We start from the raw sequence: 15,283 nt of genomic DNA on the forward strand, positions 1-15,283 counted from the left end.
CACGGGATGGACAGCTGCCCACGAGAAGACCAGCACAGGCAGCACCAGGGAGGCGGCCAAAGCGGTGACCATGAGGCTGAGGGGAGGTAGGGAGGCAGGCACCGGTACACCCTATCCAGCAGCCTCAAAGCCGCACCCCGCTCGGGCTGCGCGATCCCGGGCCAAGCAGCGGCTCTCCAGCCGTCGGCACCCTGTGCTAACAAGGGCAAGAAGCTCCTAGCAGCCACGCAGGTAAGCCCAGACTCGGTGACCATCTCCTCGCTGCTCCTGCTGCTCCTGCTCCTAAAGGTGTTGTAAGCAGGTGGTCACGGGCTGCTGGGGTCGTCGGGCTGCTCAGTGGCTCCTTGGACCCAGCCTGCCAGAAATGTGCGGGGCGCATGGTGGGCCTCGGCTGAGCCTACCAGCACTGCCTCTCTTGCTAAGGGTCCAGCACACTCTGCTCCCGTGCCCCTCCTGATCCCGAGGAGATCTTGCGGGAAGAGGCAGTGCTTGGCTTGCAGAGTGTGGCCCTTGGCGCTGTGAGGGCCCAGGAAGGCGTGCAGCCAAGGCGGCAGCATCCCACCCGCGCCTGCCCAGGCCCGCGGGAAGTGCAAGGTGCTCAGCATTCACTGTTGCGGGGCTGTGCTCTGCGACCTCGTCCTCCTGGCACTCCGCCGTTCCCCCTCGTGGCTCAGGCTGGCTCCCATGGGCAGCTGCCTCGACATCTCCTGCCACCGTTGCGGCCTTAGAACCGTCTGTGCATTGCTCACCCATGCCATCTGGTATGCCACACCAACCAGAGGGCTCTCTGCGTGGGCGTCCTGTGGTCCTCAGCCTGTACTTTCGTTTCCTTCTCACTGTCGGACTTGAACAGGAACTACCCCAGGAGTGGATATGGTGTGAGCCAGCCAGGGTCACCACCACGGACTCAATGGTGGAGCGACCCCCCTGGATGCCGGGCCCTGGCTCCTGGATGGGGTAGGGCGGGACCTGGAGGCAGCGCTGCCTGTACTTCTCATGCTCAACATGGATGAGCTCCCTTGTCTGTTTTCTCAGCTCGGCCGGCCGGGACTTTTCTGCTTTTGTGGAGGAGGTGGATGCTTTTTTTTTTTTTTTTGAGGTGGATGCTTTTGAAGCTGAAACTGTTGCAGAGGGCAAAGCGCCTGGAGGCCTGCAGGGCAGAGGCGTGGAGTTCCGCCCTCATGTGCAGGAAGTCATGGCCAAGGAAGACACACACTGCAGCAGCAGAAAAAGGAAACAGACGCTTTCCTGGAGTATACCGGCCTTCTTCTGGCAGCAGGCAGTCCTAGTCCTTGCCTATCATCTCCTTGAGGTCATAGTAGCCTTTGACTATGCACATGAGGCTGAAAAGCTGGATGACTTATCAGAAGTTGCTCTGCATTTGTCCCATGAAGATGTAGGACAGCAGCAAGAAGAGCATGTTGTTAGAGATGATGACAGTGACGTAGAGAATGCAGCAGTCCCACGGTATGAGGTGGATGCACGTGTCCTTCAGTAGCAGGGCTGTGTCAAAGAGCAGCAGACCAGCAGATAGCCCAGCTTGAAGATGCTGATGCAGGTGATTCCCTTGACAAATACCACCACTGTTAGTGGTTAGAAGAGGTGGCAAATGATATCCACCATCAGCATATCAAGGTAGGACCTGCAGCGAATGACGTTAGGCTCAGGGTTGGGCTACTCCCACCCCTCAAGCTCCAGGTGGTTGGGGTTGATGCCAGCCACACACTGCCACTCTTCACTATGCTTGGCGAAGAACAACTGCCTCTAATGAATGACTCAGAGCAGGGGAAGTCACTGATGAAGCTGTTGAGTTGGAGGCCCTGAAGAAGTCAGGTAGGCACAACCACTTGAAGAGAGTGGAGTTCCTGGGGATGGCCTGGTTCCAGTGCCAAGGGTAGTCCATGCACAGGGCAGGGGTAATGTCCAGACATGGCAGGTACTGGTACAGCAGGAAGAGTACTAGGAAGAGGCAGTAGATGGGCCAGTAGTGGGCAGGGCGGCCTCATAGTGCCAGTGGATAAGAATGGCCGCCAGCTAGCAGCTGTACAGGATGATTGTTAAATTCATGTGCTGCCCAATCATGTTCATGATTATCAGGAAGATCTCCAGCCAAAAATTGTGAAAGGACTTCAAACTACTGAGCAGGTCTTGATCCACCTGCTGGTAGTGCTGTCAGCACAGATGGCCTGGGCAGGCAGTGGAGTTAGCAGGTGCTGTGTGGGCAGTGGTACTCTTGGTACTGGTACACTATGGTCTCGAACACCAGCAGCAGCAGGATCTGTAGGTGGTTCTGGATATAGCCCAGGGTCGAGAAGCCCTTTTGCACCCCAAACCAGTTGATGAGACTCTGGTATAGGCAGTCCCCAGGTTACAAACAAGACAGGTTCTGTCGGTTTGTTTGTAAGTTGAATTTGTATGTAATTTGAAACAGGTATATTTACCTATTAAATGCAGCTTAGACAGATGTTTGTCTTAACATAGTTATTTAGTTTTACCTTTCTGTGCATATAAATACTTGAAAAATTTTAAATACAACCTTAGACAATTGTTTATCTTGGATGATGCAGAAGATAATGGAGTTGTTATAGAGAATGGGACTAGTGTTAGAGTTAGGATTTGATTCTGCTGCTGAAGTCAGTTTCTTGAAGTAGGCATCGATGGAGGTTTGTACAGAGCTTTTCTTTTTCTCATCACAAATGGCCCTGTAGCATCTCAGGCCTTGGTAACTGTATGGTAAACTTGGTGGACCTCTCTATCAGGATCTTGCTCTGCTAACTTTGTCTTTCCTGCTTCAGTGAGATGAAAAGCATCAGCTCTTTTGTAAAACACTTGTTCAGTTCTGGAGTTTTTTATGTCCCTATTTTCTTCCCTAAATGCTATTATCTGCTGCCCTATTTTCATAACGTCTTTATTGGTTAGTTCTTTGCCATGGGAATTGAGTGATATGGAGATCTGGAGATCTTCCTGATAATCATTGAAGTGATAACTCTGTGATATCATTTTCACTGATGTCCAACTACAGTTGATTACTAGTAGCCCCTATGGTGCTCTTTTCCTAAGTATGAGTTGTACGTAAGATGTTTGTAACTTAGGAACTTCCTGTACAGCAAGGACTGGTTTATTGTCATCTTCTGCAGGTTGGTGTTATTGGGAGGGGCTCACTGCAGTTGCTGGAGTACCCATAGGGGCTGACGATTTTTAGCTGTAGAGCATCATGCACACAGTGATGTTTCAGGTCCACAGGGTAGACAGACAGGAGGCCATGGGCTGGAGATGGGGGGAAGGCAGAGGGAAGGCTTACCACCAACACTTCTTTGGGGGCCAACCAGATGGTATACAGAGCCACCAGTTTGAAGATGCGCAGTTCCGACAGATGCTGCATGAACATCAGTATGCACAGGTAAGGATGTCCCAGAAGCCAGCAGCCAGGTCTAGCAGATGCTCAGCCACTAGGCCCCACTTGTTGACTGCAGCTTCTGGGACCTGTGTGGCCTGGTGTGGACCAGCTGCGCTCAGCCTGTCATTTCTGGGGCTTCCATCTTCTCTCTCTGCTGCTGTAGCAGTGGGTTTTCACTCTCCACAGTCCTGCTGGTGAGCCCACAGTGGGAGGTGGCCCTGGGCAGGGGCCACAGATGGGACATGTCCCCCAGGTCGGTGTGGCATGAAGAGCTGGTGGAAGTAGTGCAGCTGCAGGATGTAGGCCAGTGGGGAGAAGCTGGGGTGAGGGTGCTAGAGAAAAGCTCAGATACACTGTACTGCTCCAGGCCCTGGTCCCCCAGCTGCCATCAGTGACGCGCATCAGATGGGGCGAGCACATGGGGAAGTCCTGGCTCTGGACAGTATAGAGGCAGTGAGCTCCAGCAAGGTATGAGCTATCACCAGCCACCAGAATACCTTGAGTATCTTCCACCATGGGCTATAGTAAACCTGGGAGAGGGTGAGGCAGAGCAGAAAGAGGAACATGATGACAGTTTTATAGACAATGAAGCTGCCAGTGAGGTGACTACAAGAAACATGCCAGCACGTGTGCAAATCCAGTACTTGGCATGGACACCTCTAAGCAGCTTCTCCAGGCATCAGAGCAGCATCTGCATTTGTGTGGGCTCTGTGTTTCCCCTTGTGACCTCTGTCAGTGCTGCAGAGACCTCCACCCTCTTCAGCAGCTTCTCCCTGTCAAACTGGCATAGCAGGAGTCAGAAGGTCAAAGTGTACAGGAACATGGCACTGAGGTCTAGGTGGGGGAGTGGGTGTGCTCCAGGCCCAGGTGGTGCAGGATGATGGGACTCAGGGCGGAGGGCATGCAGGTCCATAGCCCACATGCAGCGCAGGTCACATAACACCAGCCCGTAGAGCAGGACGAATGATGAGCAGAGCATGGCCAGCTGGTGACAGCTGCACTGAGGGAGGACAGAACAGCAGAACAAAAGTCAGCCAGCTGTGGTAAGTGATGCTCTACACCAGTGGTCCCCAACCTTTTTTGGGCCAGGGACCGGTTTAATGTCAGAAAATATTTTCACGAACTGGCCTTTAGGGTGGGACAGATAAATGTATCACGTGACCAAGACAAGCGTCAAGAGTGAGCTTAGACGGATGTAACAGAGGGAATCTGGTCATTTTTAAAAAATAAAACATCGTTCAGACTTAAATATAAGTAAAACGGAAATAATGTAAGTTATTTATTCTTTCTCTTCAGACCAGTATCAAATGGCCCACGGACCGGTACCGGTCCACGGCTCAGGGGTTGGGGACCACTGCTCTATACCATCCTAGCGGTCAGGGCACACACATAGCTCTAGCGTATGATGACCCAGGTGGTCCAGGCTAGCAGTGATGTCACTTTAGCCTGCCTGGGGTGCAAGGGCCACTGCTGGACAGGACTGTGGCCAGTCAGGCTATGAACTTTTTGACTTCTGTGTCAGGCACTGTGGGTGTAGGCATCCTGTGCTGGGAAGCCCCGTCCTCCTTGGAGCAGCAGATCTGGCTGGCCCTGGGGCCACTAGTCCACCTTGGTTAGCACCACCTACCCCTTCTCCTTACTCCTAGCCATCTCTTCTCTCTGTTCCAAAAGGTGGTATGTGTGGAGCTTTAGGAGTGAAGTTCAGAAGCTTGACTATAAGACCTCTGAGGTCCTGGAAGAATTCTTCTAGAGGCTGCAGTTCAAGGTCATGTATCTGGAGCAGATGAACTTGGAGGAATTCATGCCTCAGCTCTCTTTGACATGATGGGGTACTATGAGTCACCACCTCCTTTCCCCAACATCTCCCTCTACAAGCACATTGGCACTGTGGACCAGTATGTCACTGCCCCGGACTGGGGAGATATACCTGTCAAATGAAAATGCAGGTGTCCAAAAGCGAGCTCAGGGAGAACAGAAACCTCCCCTGAAGCAGAAGAATTCACTTGATCTTCATTTTCAGTGTGAATGCAGACAGTGAAAGTGGAGTCTCAGGTCCTTCTGTCCTTTTGGGTTTTAAGCAGAAGATGTCAGAGAAGTTACCAAAGAGATAACTGCCTTGTGGCGGCCACATGTTCATAGTGATGTTGCTTTATGATCCTTCCATATTGGTTCTTTCTATCACTGTGAAGCAGAATTCACTAAACATTGAATTGTGTACCCACTGATAGGGAGTGTGAGTTGGGATTAGATCGTGGAAAGACAGGTTAGTTTTACCCTACTGACAGAGGTGGATTAAGGTCGGTTGAGGCCCCAGGCACAGGAAATATTGGGCCCCTCACATTAGAAAAAAGTGTAAAGTTGGTGTTTTGCAGGGCCCTTCAGAAATCAGGGCCCAGGGCTCTTGCCTGGAGCACTAGTCATTAAATCTGCCTCTGCCTACTGATGATGTATTGTTGCCATGGTAATCCTGCTCTGTAAAGAGGAAACACACTGCCATTTTATTATTATTTGTTTAACATGAAATTTATTTTAATTTAATGTGTTTACATAGATTCTAGTGTCCCCTCGACTACATTGTCTCCTCCCCTGTATTCCCCAGTACATCCCCCTCGTCCCCTTCCCCATAACGCCCTCCCCCCTTCCCTCCAGGATTTGCTTTTCTGCTCTCATCTCATCCTATCATCCTGTCACCCCCTTTCCCTCTGTCCACTTTCCCTCTGGATCCTTTTATCCCACCTCTGCCTCTATTCCGTTGCTCAGTTCACTTTGTTCATTAGATTCCACATATATGTGAGATCATATGATATTTTTCTTTCTCTGCCTGGCTTATTTCACTTAACATAATAGTTTTCAGGTCCATCCATGTTGTCGCAAAAAGTAAGGTTTCCTTTTTTCATGGCTGCATAGTATTCCATTGTGTATAGGTACCACTGCTTTTTAATCCACTCGTCCACTGATGGAAACTTGGGCTGTTTCCAGATCTTGGCTATTGTAAGCAATGCTGCCATAAACATGGGGGTGCACTTCTCGTTTTGAATAACTGATGTGTTGTTTTGGGGATATATTCCTAAAAGTGGGGTGGCTGGGTCAAAAGGCAGTTCCATTTATAATTTTTTGAGGAATCTCCATACTGTGTTCCACAGTGGTTGCACCAGTCTGCATTCCCACCAGCAGTGCAGGAGGGTTCCCTTTTCTCCATATCCTCGCCAGCACTTATTATGTGTTGTTTTATTGATGAGTGCCATTCTGACTGGTGTGAGGTGATATCTCATTGTGGTTTTAATTTAATTGCATTTCTCTAATGATTAGCGATCAACATTTTGTCATCTGCCTATTGGCCATCTGTATGCCCTCTTTGGAGAAGTGTCTATTCATTTCTTTTGCCTATTTTTTGATTGGATTGTTTATCTTTCTGGTGTTGAGTTTTACAAGTTCTTTATAAATTTTGGTTATTAATCCCTTATCGGACGTATTGTCGAATATATTCTCCCATTGTGTGGTTTGCTTTTTTATTTCGTTCATATTGTCTTTAGCTGTGCAAAAGCTTTTTAGTTTAATATAGTCCCATTTGTTTATCCTGTCCTTCATTTCCCTTGTTCGTGGAGTTAAATCAGCAAATATATTGCTGTGAGTGATGTCAGAGAGCTGATTGCCTATGTTTTCCTCTAGGATGCTTATGGTTTCACGACTTACGCTTAAGTCTTTTATCCATTTTGAGTTTATTTTTGTGAATGGTGTAAGTTGGTGGTCTAGTTTCATTTTTTTTGCAAGTAACTGTTCAATTTTCCCAACACCATTATTAAAGAGACTGTCTTTACTCCATTGTAGGCTATTACCACCATTGTCAAATATCAATTGTCCATAAGGTGCAGGTTTATTTCTGGGTTCTCTGTTCTGTTCCATTAATCTATATCCCTGTTCTTATGCCAGTACCAAGCTGTTCTGAGTACAATGGCCTTGTACAATAGTATAACTTGATATCAGGAAGTGTGATACCACCTACTTTAATCTTCTTTTTCAAGATTGCTGAGGCTATTAGTGTTCTTTTTTGGTTCCATAGAATTTTTGGAATCTGTGTTCCATATCTTTGAAGTATGTCATTGGTATTTTAATAAGAATTGCATTGAATTTATAAATTGCTTGGGTAATGTGGACATTTTAATGATGTTTATTCTTCCTAACCATGAACATGATATATATGCTTCCACTTGTTTGTATCTTCATTGATTTCTTTTATCCATGTTTTATAATTTTTCAAGTACAAGTCTTTAATCTCCTTGGTTAAATTTGCTCCTAGGTATTTTTTTGTTGTAATAGTGAAGGGGATTGTTTTCTTAATTTCTCTAACAGACAGATCATTGTTGGTATATAAAAATGACTCTGATTTCTGAGTATTAATTTTATATCCTGTCACCTTGCTGAATTCATTTATTAGGTCCAGTAGTTTTTTGACTGCGACTTTAGGGTTTTTTATGTACGGTATCATATCATCAGCAAATAATGATAGTTTTACTTCTTCTTTTCCAATTTGGATGCCTTTTATTTCTTCTTCTTGTCTGATTGCTGTGGCTAGGACTTCCAGAACTATATTGAATAAGAGTGGTGAAAGGGGGCACCCCTGCCTTGTTCCTGATTTTAAGGGGATTGCTTTTAACTTTTGCCCATTAAGTATGATGTTGGCTGTGGGTCTGTCATAAATGGCTTCTTATCATGTTGAGGTATGGCCCTGTATTCCAACTTTGCTGAGAGTTTTGATCATAAATGGGTACTGGAGCCTGACCAGGTGGTGGCGCAGTGGATAGAGTGTCGGACTGGGATGCGGAGGACCCAGGTTCAAGACCCTGAGATCGCCAGCTTGAGTGTGGGCTCATCTGGTTTGAGCAAAGCTTACCAGCTTGGACCCAAGATTGCTGGCTCGAGCAAGGGGTTACTCAGTTTACTGAAGGCCCAAGGTCAAGGCACATATGAGAAAGCAATCAATGAACAACTAAGGTGTCGCAACAAAAAACTGATAATTGGGCCCTGGCCGGTTGGCTCAGTGGTAGAGCGTCGGCCTGGAGTGCAGAAGTCCCGGTTCGATTCCCGGCCAGGGCACACAGGAGAAGCGCCTATCTGCTTCTCCACCCCTCCCCCTCTCCTTCCTCTCTGTCTCTCTCTTCCCCTCCCACAGCCAAGGCTCCATTGGAGCAAAGATGGCCCGGGCGCTGGGGATGGCTCCTTGGCCTCTGCCCCAGGCGCTAGAGTGGCTCTGGTCGCGACAGAGCGACGCCCCGGAGGGGCAGAGCATCACCTCCTGGTGGGCAGAGCGTTGCCCCTGGTGGGCGTGCCGGGTGGATCCCGGTCGGGCGCATGCAGGAGTCTGTCTGACTGTATCTCCCCATTTCCAGCTTCAGAAAAATACAAAAAAAACAACAACAAAAAAACCCCCTGATAATTGATGCTTCTTGTCGCTCTCTGTTCCTGTCTGTCTGTCCCTATCTATCCCTCTCTCTGACTCTCTCTCTGTAAAAAATAAAATAAATGGGTGCTGGATTTTATCAATTGCTTTTTCTGCATCTATTGATATTATCATGTGGTTTTTCTCCTTCCTTTTGTTTATGTGATGAATCACATTGATTGATTTGTGAATATTGTACCAGCCTTGCCTCCCCAGAATAAATCACACTTAATCATGTTGTATGATATTTTTATGTATTGCTGGATCTGGTTTGCTAATATTTTGTTGAGGATTTTTGCATCTAAATTCATCAGGGATATTGGCCTATAGTTTACTTTCTTTGTGTTGTCTTTGCCTGGTTTTGGAATCAGAGTTATGCTCACCTCATAAAAGGAGCTTGAAAGTTTTCCCTCTTCTTGAATTTTTTGAAATAGCTTGAGAAGGATAGGAGTTAGTTCTTTGAATGTTTGGTAGAATTCACCTGTGAAGCCATCAAGCTCAGGGCATTTGTTAGTTGGGAGTTTTTGATAACTGTTTCAATCTCATTTGTTGTAATCATTTGTTTAGGTTTTCTGATTCTTCCAGATTGATTTTTGAAATATTATATTTTTCAAGGAATTTGTCCGTTTCATTTAAGTTGTCTAATTTTTTGGCATACAGTTCTTCATAGTATTTTCTTACAATCCTTTGTATTTCTGCTGTATCCATTGTTGCTTCTCCACCCTCATTTCTAATTTTATTTATTTGAGTCCTTTCTCTTTTTTTCTTGGTGAGTCTGGCTAAGGGTTCATTGATCTTGTTTACCTTTTCAAAGAACCAGCTCTTGGTTTCATTGATCCTCTGTATTTTTTTTTTTTTGTCTCTATGTCATTTATTTCCGCTCTACTCTTTATTATTTCCTTCCTTCTACTTCCTGTAGGCTTTACTTGCTGTTCTTTTTCTAGTTCTTTTAGTTGCAGGGTTATGTTGTTTATTTGAGCTTTTTCTAGCTTCTTAAAGTATGCCTGTATTGCTATGAACTTCCCCCTCAGGACTGCTTTTGCTTTTCCCACAGATTTTGAGTTGTTGTATGCTTATTTTTATTTGTTTCAAGGAAATTTTTTATTTCTTCCTTGATCTCATTGTTGACCCATTCATTATTTAATAACATGCTGTTTAGTTTACAAGTGTTTGAGTGTTTTTCAGTTATTCTATTGTACTTGATTTTTAGTTTCATGCCATTGTGGTCAGAGAAGATGCTTGATATGATTTCAATCTTTTTAAATATTTTGAGACTCATTTTATGCCCTTATATTGGTCTATGCTTGACAATGTACCATGCCCACTTGAAAAGAATGTATATTCTTCTGCTTTAGGGTGAAAGGTTCTTAAGATATCTATTAAATTCAGTTGATCTACTGTGTCTCTTAATTCTGCTATTTCTTTGTTAATTTTTTTTTTTTGATGATCTATCCAGTGATGTTAGTGGGGTATTAAAATTCACTACTATTATAATATTGCTGTTGATCTCGCCCTTTATGTCCATCAAAGTCTGCTTTATGCTTTATATATTTAGGTGCTCCTATATTAGGTGCTCCTATATTAGGTGCATAGATAGTTATAATGGTTATCTCTTTCTGTTGGATTGCTGCCTTTATCATTTTGTTGTGTTTGTTTTTGGTTTTTTTGTATTTTTCTGAAGCTGGAAACGGGGAGAGACAGTCAGACAGACTCCCGCATGCGCCCGACCGGGATCCACCCAGCACGCCCACTAGGGGCGATGCTCTGCCCACCAGGGGGAGATGCTCTGCCCCTCCAGGGCGTCGCTCTGCTGTGACCAGAGCCACTCTAGCACCTGGGGCAGAGGCCAAGAAGCCATCCCCAGCGCCCGGGCCATCTTTGCTCCAATGGAGCCTTGGCTGCGGGAGGGGAAGAGAGAGACAGAGAGGAAGGGGGGGGGTGGAGAAGCAAATGGGTGCTTATCCTATGTGCCCTGGCCGGGAATCAAACCCGGGTCCCCGGGAATCAAACACCAGGCTGACGCTCTACTGCTGAGCCAACCGGCCAGGGCCTGCCTTTATCATTATGTAGTGACCTTCTTTATCCCTTACTATAGTCTTTCTTTTAAAGTCTATTTTGTCAGATATAGGTATTGCTACCCCAGCTTTTTTTATTCCCATTTGCATGAAATATTTTGTTCCATCCTTTTACTTTCAGTCTATGTGTATCTTTTGTTTTGAGATGGGTCTCTTGTAGACAGCATATGTACAGGTCCTATTTTCTTCTCCATTCATCTTCCCTATGTCTTTTGATTGGAGCTTTAATCCATTTACATTTAAGGTTAGTGATGTGTAGTTGTTTATTGCCATTTTTTTAAAAATCTACATTCCTGGCCCTGGCCAGTTGGCTCGTGGTAGAGCGTCGGCCTGGCATGCGGAAGTCCCGGGTTTGATTCCCGGCCAGGGCACACAGGAGAAGCGCCCATCTGCTTCTCCACCCCTCCCCCTCTCCTTCCTCTCTGTATCTCTCTTCCCTTCCTGCAGCCAAGGCTCCATTGGAGCAAAAGATGGCCTGGGCGCTGGGGATGGCTCCTTGGCCTCTGCCCCAGGTGCTAGAGTGGCTCTGGTCATGACAGAGCGATGCCCCAGATGGGCAGAGCATCGCCCCCTGGTGGGCATGCCAGGTGGATCCCGGTCGGGCGCATGCGGGAGTCTGTCTGACTGCCTCCCCGTTTCCAGCTTCAGAAAAAAAAAATCTATATTCCTCTTTTACTAGATTTTTTCCCCCCTGCTTTGTTGTGTCTATAGCAGGCCCTTTAACGTTTCTTGCAGCATTGGTTTGGTTGTGATGAATTCCTTGAGTTTTTTTTTTTTCTTGGTCTGGGTAGCTTTTTATTTCTTCTTCAATTTTAAATGAAAGTCTTGCTGGATAAAGAAGTTTTGGTTGTAGGTTCTTGTTCTGCATTACTTTGAATATTTCTTGCCATTCCCTTCTGGCCTCAAGGGTATCTTTTGAAAAGTCCAATGTTATCCTTATGGGGATTTCTTTGTAGGTGATTGACTGTTTTTTCTCTTGCAGCTTTTAATATTCTTTCTTTATCTCTTAGCTTTGGTAATTAGAATATGATGTGTCTTTGTGTGGGTCTCTTTGGGTTCTTTTCTAATGAGGTTCTCTCTGCTTCTTGAACTTGTGTGATTCTTTCCTGTATCAATTTAGGGAAATTTTCAGCTATAATTTTTTCAAACAGGTTCTCTATTCCTTATTCTTTCTCTTCTCCTTCAGGAACCTCTATTATGCAGATATTATTTCTCTTCATGTTGTCACAGAGCTCTCATAGAGTTTTCTCAGACTTTTTGATCCTCTTTTCTTTTTGCTGTTCTGCTTTCATGCTTTCGCTTATCTTGTCCTCTAAGTCGCTGATTCGACCCAATGTTTCATCCAGCCTGTTTTTAATTCCTTCCTGTGTAGTCTTAATTTCTGATATTGTGTTTGTCATTTCTGTCTGGTTCTTCTTTATGATTTCTGTGTCCTTTTTGATGCTTACAATTTCTTTATTGAGATGTTCATTAAGTCCATCCATTGTAGCTTTGAGATCCTTAAGCATCCTAACAATCATTATTTTATACTCTGCATCTGGTAATTTGATTTCTTTCATTTCATCCAGGTCTGTTTCTGAGGATTTGTCTTGTTGAAACATATGACTTATATTTCTCTGTCTTCTCTTTGTTTCTGTGTGTGGCTTGCTGGCTTGTTTTAGTTGTGGTCTCCTTCCCTAGTAGAGCCACTTTGAAGTCTTGATTTGTTTACTTTCCATTTACTTAACTCAGTGGTAGGCTTGTTTACTGATCTCAGAAGGGGGCTTATTTGAAACTGTATCCAGGAACGTGGTGGGGGTAGGTGTGACCTCTGAGAATCTGAAGGTGGGTTCTGCCAGCTGTTCTCTGGGGCCAGGCACTTTCTCAGCTTCAGTAGTGGGAGGTGTATCTCAGATCTCCTTGGAGACCTGAGTTACTGCCCCTTCACCCCACTTCCTGCTTTCAGCTGTGTCTTTCATGCTGATTGAAGCTGGAGAGCTTTCTGGAGGTGGGTCACCTGGAACCACTTTAGGGTTGTGCTGTGTGGAGGGATCAACCCCTCCCCCAGCTATAGCTGCCTTTGCACTGGATGAGTCAGCTTCTCTGGTCATCCCAGGCATTCCTCTGCCCATCACTGTCTGTCTCACTCTCCCCACTTTCCTTTTGGAAGACAAGTCAGTCCTCTCAGCCCTCCTCACCCCCAGGGCCCCAGTCAAGTGGCTGTGAACAATATTTTCTGCTCTGTCTATTTAAAACACCCCCGCCACTTCCCACACACAGAACTTTGCTCTTCTCCCCTCTCAATGCTTTCTGTGTGTCTCCTCCAGTCCCTGGATTTCTAGGCTGGGTCTCCAGTCCTGAGACTGAGGGCTCTCATCTCTCAGGGTCTCTCTCCTTGTAATGACAGTACTTCTGGGCTTTCAGCCTCAGCCTCCCTTCACTCCTGGAAGCAGGGGAGCCCCCACCATGCCCCTACACTCCCTACCAGGATCAGTGTGGATTCTTCTATGCTCCTTGGTTTTTGAGACCAGTTTTTTAGTCCAAAGTTTTTTATGATGATTGTTTCTAAATTAATTTGTAATCGAGTTTGGTGGTGTGAGCTAGGAGTTTGTGTGTCTGCCTACTCTGCTGCCATCTTCTGTCTCACACTGCCATTTTAAATAATCACAACTCTGGAATTCACTTTAACTTCAGAGAAGTGTTCTGAGCTTTACACTTATGAATTCTATTTTATTAATGCTATTTGAACAAGAATTTTAAAAACAAACTTACTATAGCCATCTTTAGATTTTCAGAATTTTATTCCTGGAAGGATTTTGGAGATTATCTGGTCCAGGGGTTAAGCAGCAGATACTCTGAGCCAATTAATTATTGCTAGACTGGAACAAGGGCTCAGTGATGCTGGGTCTCACAATTAAAATAAAAGAGCCAGAAATCAGAATATTTATGGAAAATCTCCAAAATTTGAAACTCCAGCAGTGAATTCAGAACTCTTAAAATTCTATTAAGGTCAGGGTCCCTCCTCTTTTACTACAGTTGCATCCTGCTTTTTCTCAGCATACTGAGGATTGATGATGTTGTTGAAGAGTTTAAAGGAATTCTAGGAGATTATAGGTCTTGTAGATCTAAAGACTGACACAGACATGAAAAACGTTACCTTCAGCCTTTTAATGTAAGTGTTGGCTATCTGGAAGCTGATGGGTATTAAGAAGTCATGTCAGTGAACTTTTCTTCCCTCCTTAAGCTGTCATGCTTGATGAACTAGTTATTTATAAAGTTGGATCTTCAAAGACACTTTATGTTAGCCCTAGGAGTTATCTCTTCTACTCAGCTAGAACTTGGCAAAATGCTTTAAAATCAAGTATCTATTCTCCTATTTAACTCAAGTTTTAAGGATTGATATCTTTTGGAAGTCAGGCTCTCATAAAGAAGCATCCTGGGCAACTTGACATTCAAGGAGAATAACCTGGGAAACTTGCCAGAAGAGAACCCAGCACCATCACTCAAAGCAAAGCTCTCAATATATACTGCTCACAAAAAGGAGGGGATATTTTATTGATTTATATTCATTTTGAAATATCCCCTAATTCTGCTCACAATAGTTAGGGGATACTACTTGGAAGGAACCAAAGATACATTTCTTTTTTCTTCTTTCTTTCTTTCTTTCTTTCTTTCTTTCTTTCTTTCTTTCTTTCTTTCTTTCTCTCTCTCTCTCTCTCTCTCTCTCTCTCTCTCTCTCTCTTTCTTTCTTTATTGTATTTTCCTGAAGTGAGAAGCAGGGAGGCAGAGAGACAGAATCCCACATGCGCCTGACCAGGATCCACCCGGCATGCCCACTAGGGGGTGATGCTCTGCCCATCCGGGGCATTGCTCTGTTGCAACCGGAGCCATTCTAATGCCTGAGGCAGAAACCATGAAGCCATCCTCAGTGCCCAGGCCAACTTTGCTCCAATGGAACCTTGGCTATGGGAGGGGAAGAGAAAGAGAGAGAGAGAAAGGAGAGGGGGAAGGGTGGAGAAACAGATGGGCGCTTCTCCTGTGTGCCCTGGCCGGGAATTGAACCCAGGACTGCCACATGCCAGGCAGATGCTCTATCACTGAGCCAATCGGCCAGGGCCAATACATTTTTAAAGTTAAATATAAGTGCTATATATTTTCAGGAGATGGCAACAGACTATTTCTTGGGATCTTTTTCTCCTTGGCTGATTTGAGAATATTATTTCTCCATTCAAAAAAAGAACTGATTAAACATTCTGCTCCCTGAAATACTTTGAGCTCTTTCTAGATGACTGCTGTAGTCCTTAGTTTCCTAATAGCTTTCCTAAGATTTCCTTCCTGAGAAATTATCTCATGTCAGAAGAATGAAGCCTCTGGTTACACCCTGATTTTCTGGTG

General features: G+C 45.4%; 1 pseudogene; it reads right to left on the reverse strand.

The window, feature by feature from the left end:
* Positions 1-1,000: 1,000 nt before the first annotated feature.
* On the reverse strand, positions 1,001-5,047 carry LOC136398158 (piezo-type mechanosensitive ion channel component 1-like; annotated as a pseudogene).
* Positions 5,048-15,283: the final 10,236 nt, after the last annotated feature.

Source organism: Saccopteryx leptura, chromosome 3, assembly GCF_036850995.1.
Source record: "Saccopteryx leptura isolate mSacLep1 chromosome 3, mSacLep1_pri_phased_curated, whole genome shotgun sequence".
NCBI classification, from domain to species: Eukaryota; Metazoa; Chordata; class Mammalia; order Chiroptera; family Emballonuridae; genus Saccopteryx; species Saccopteryx leptura.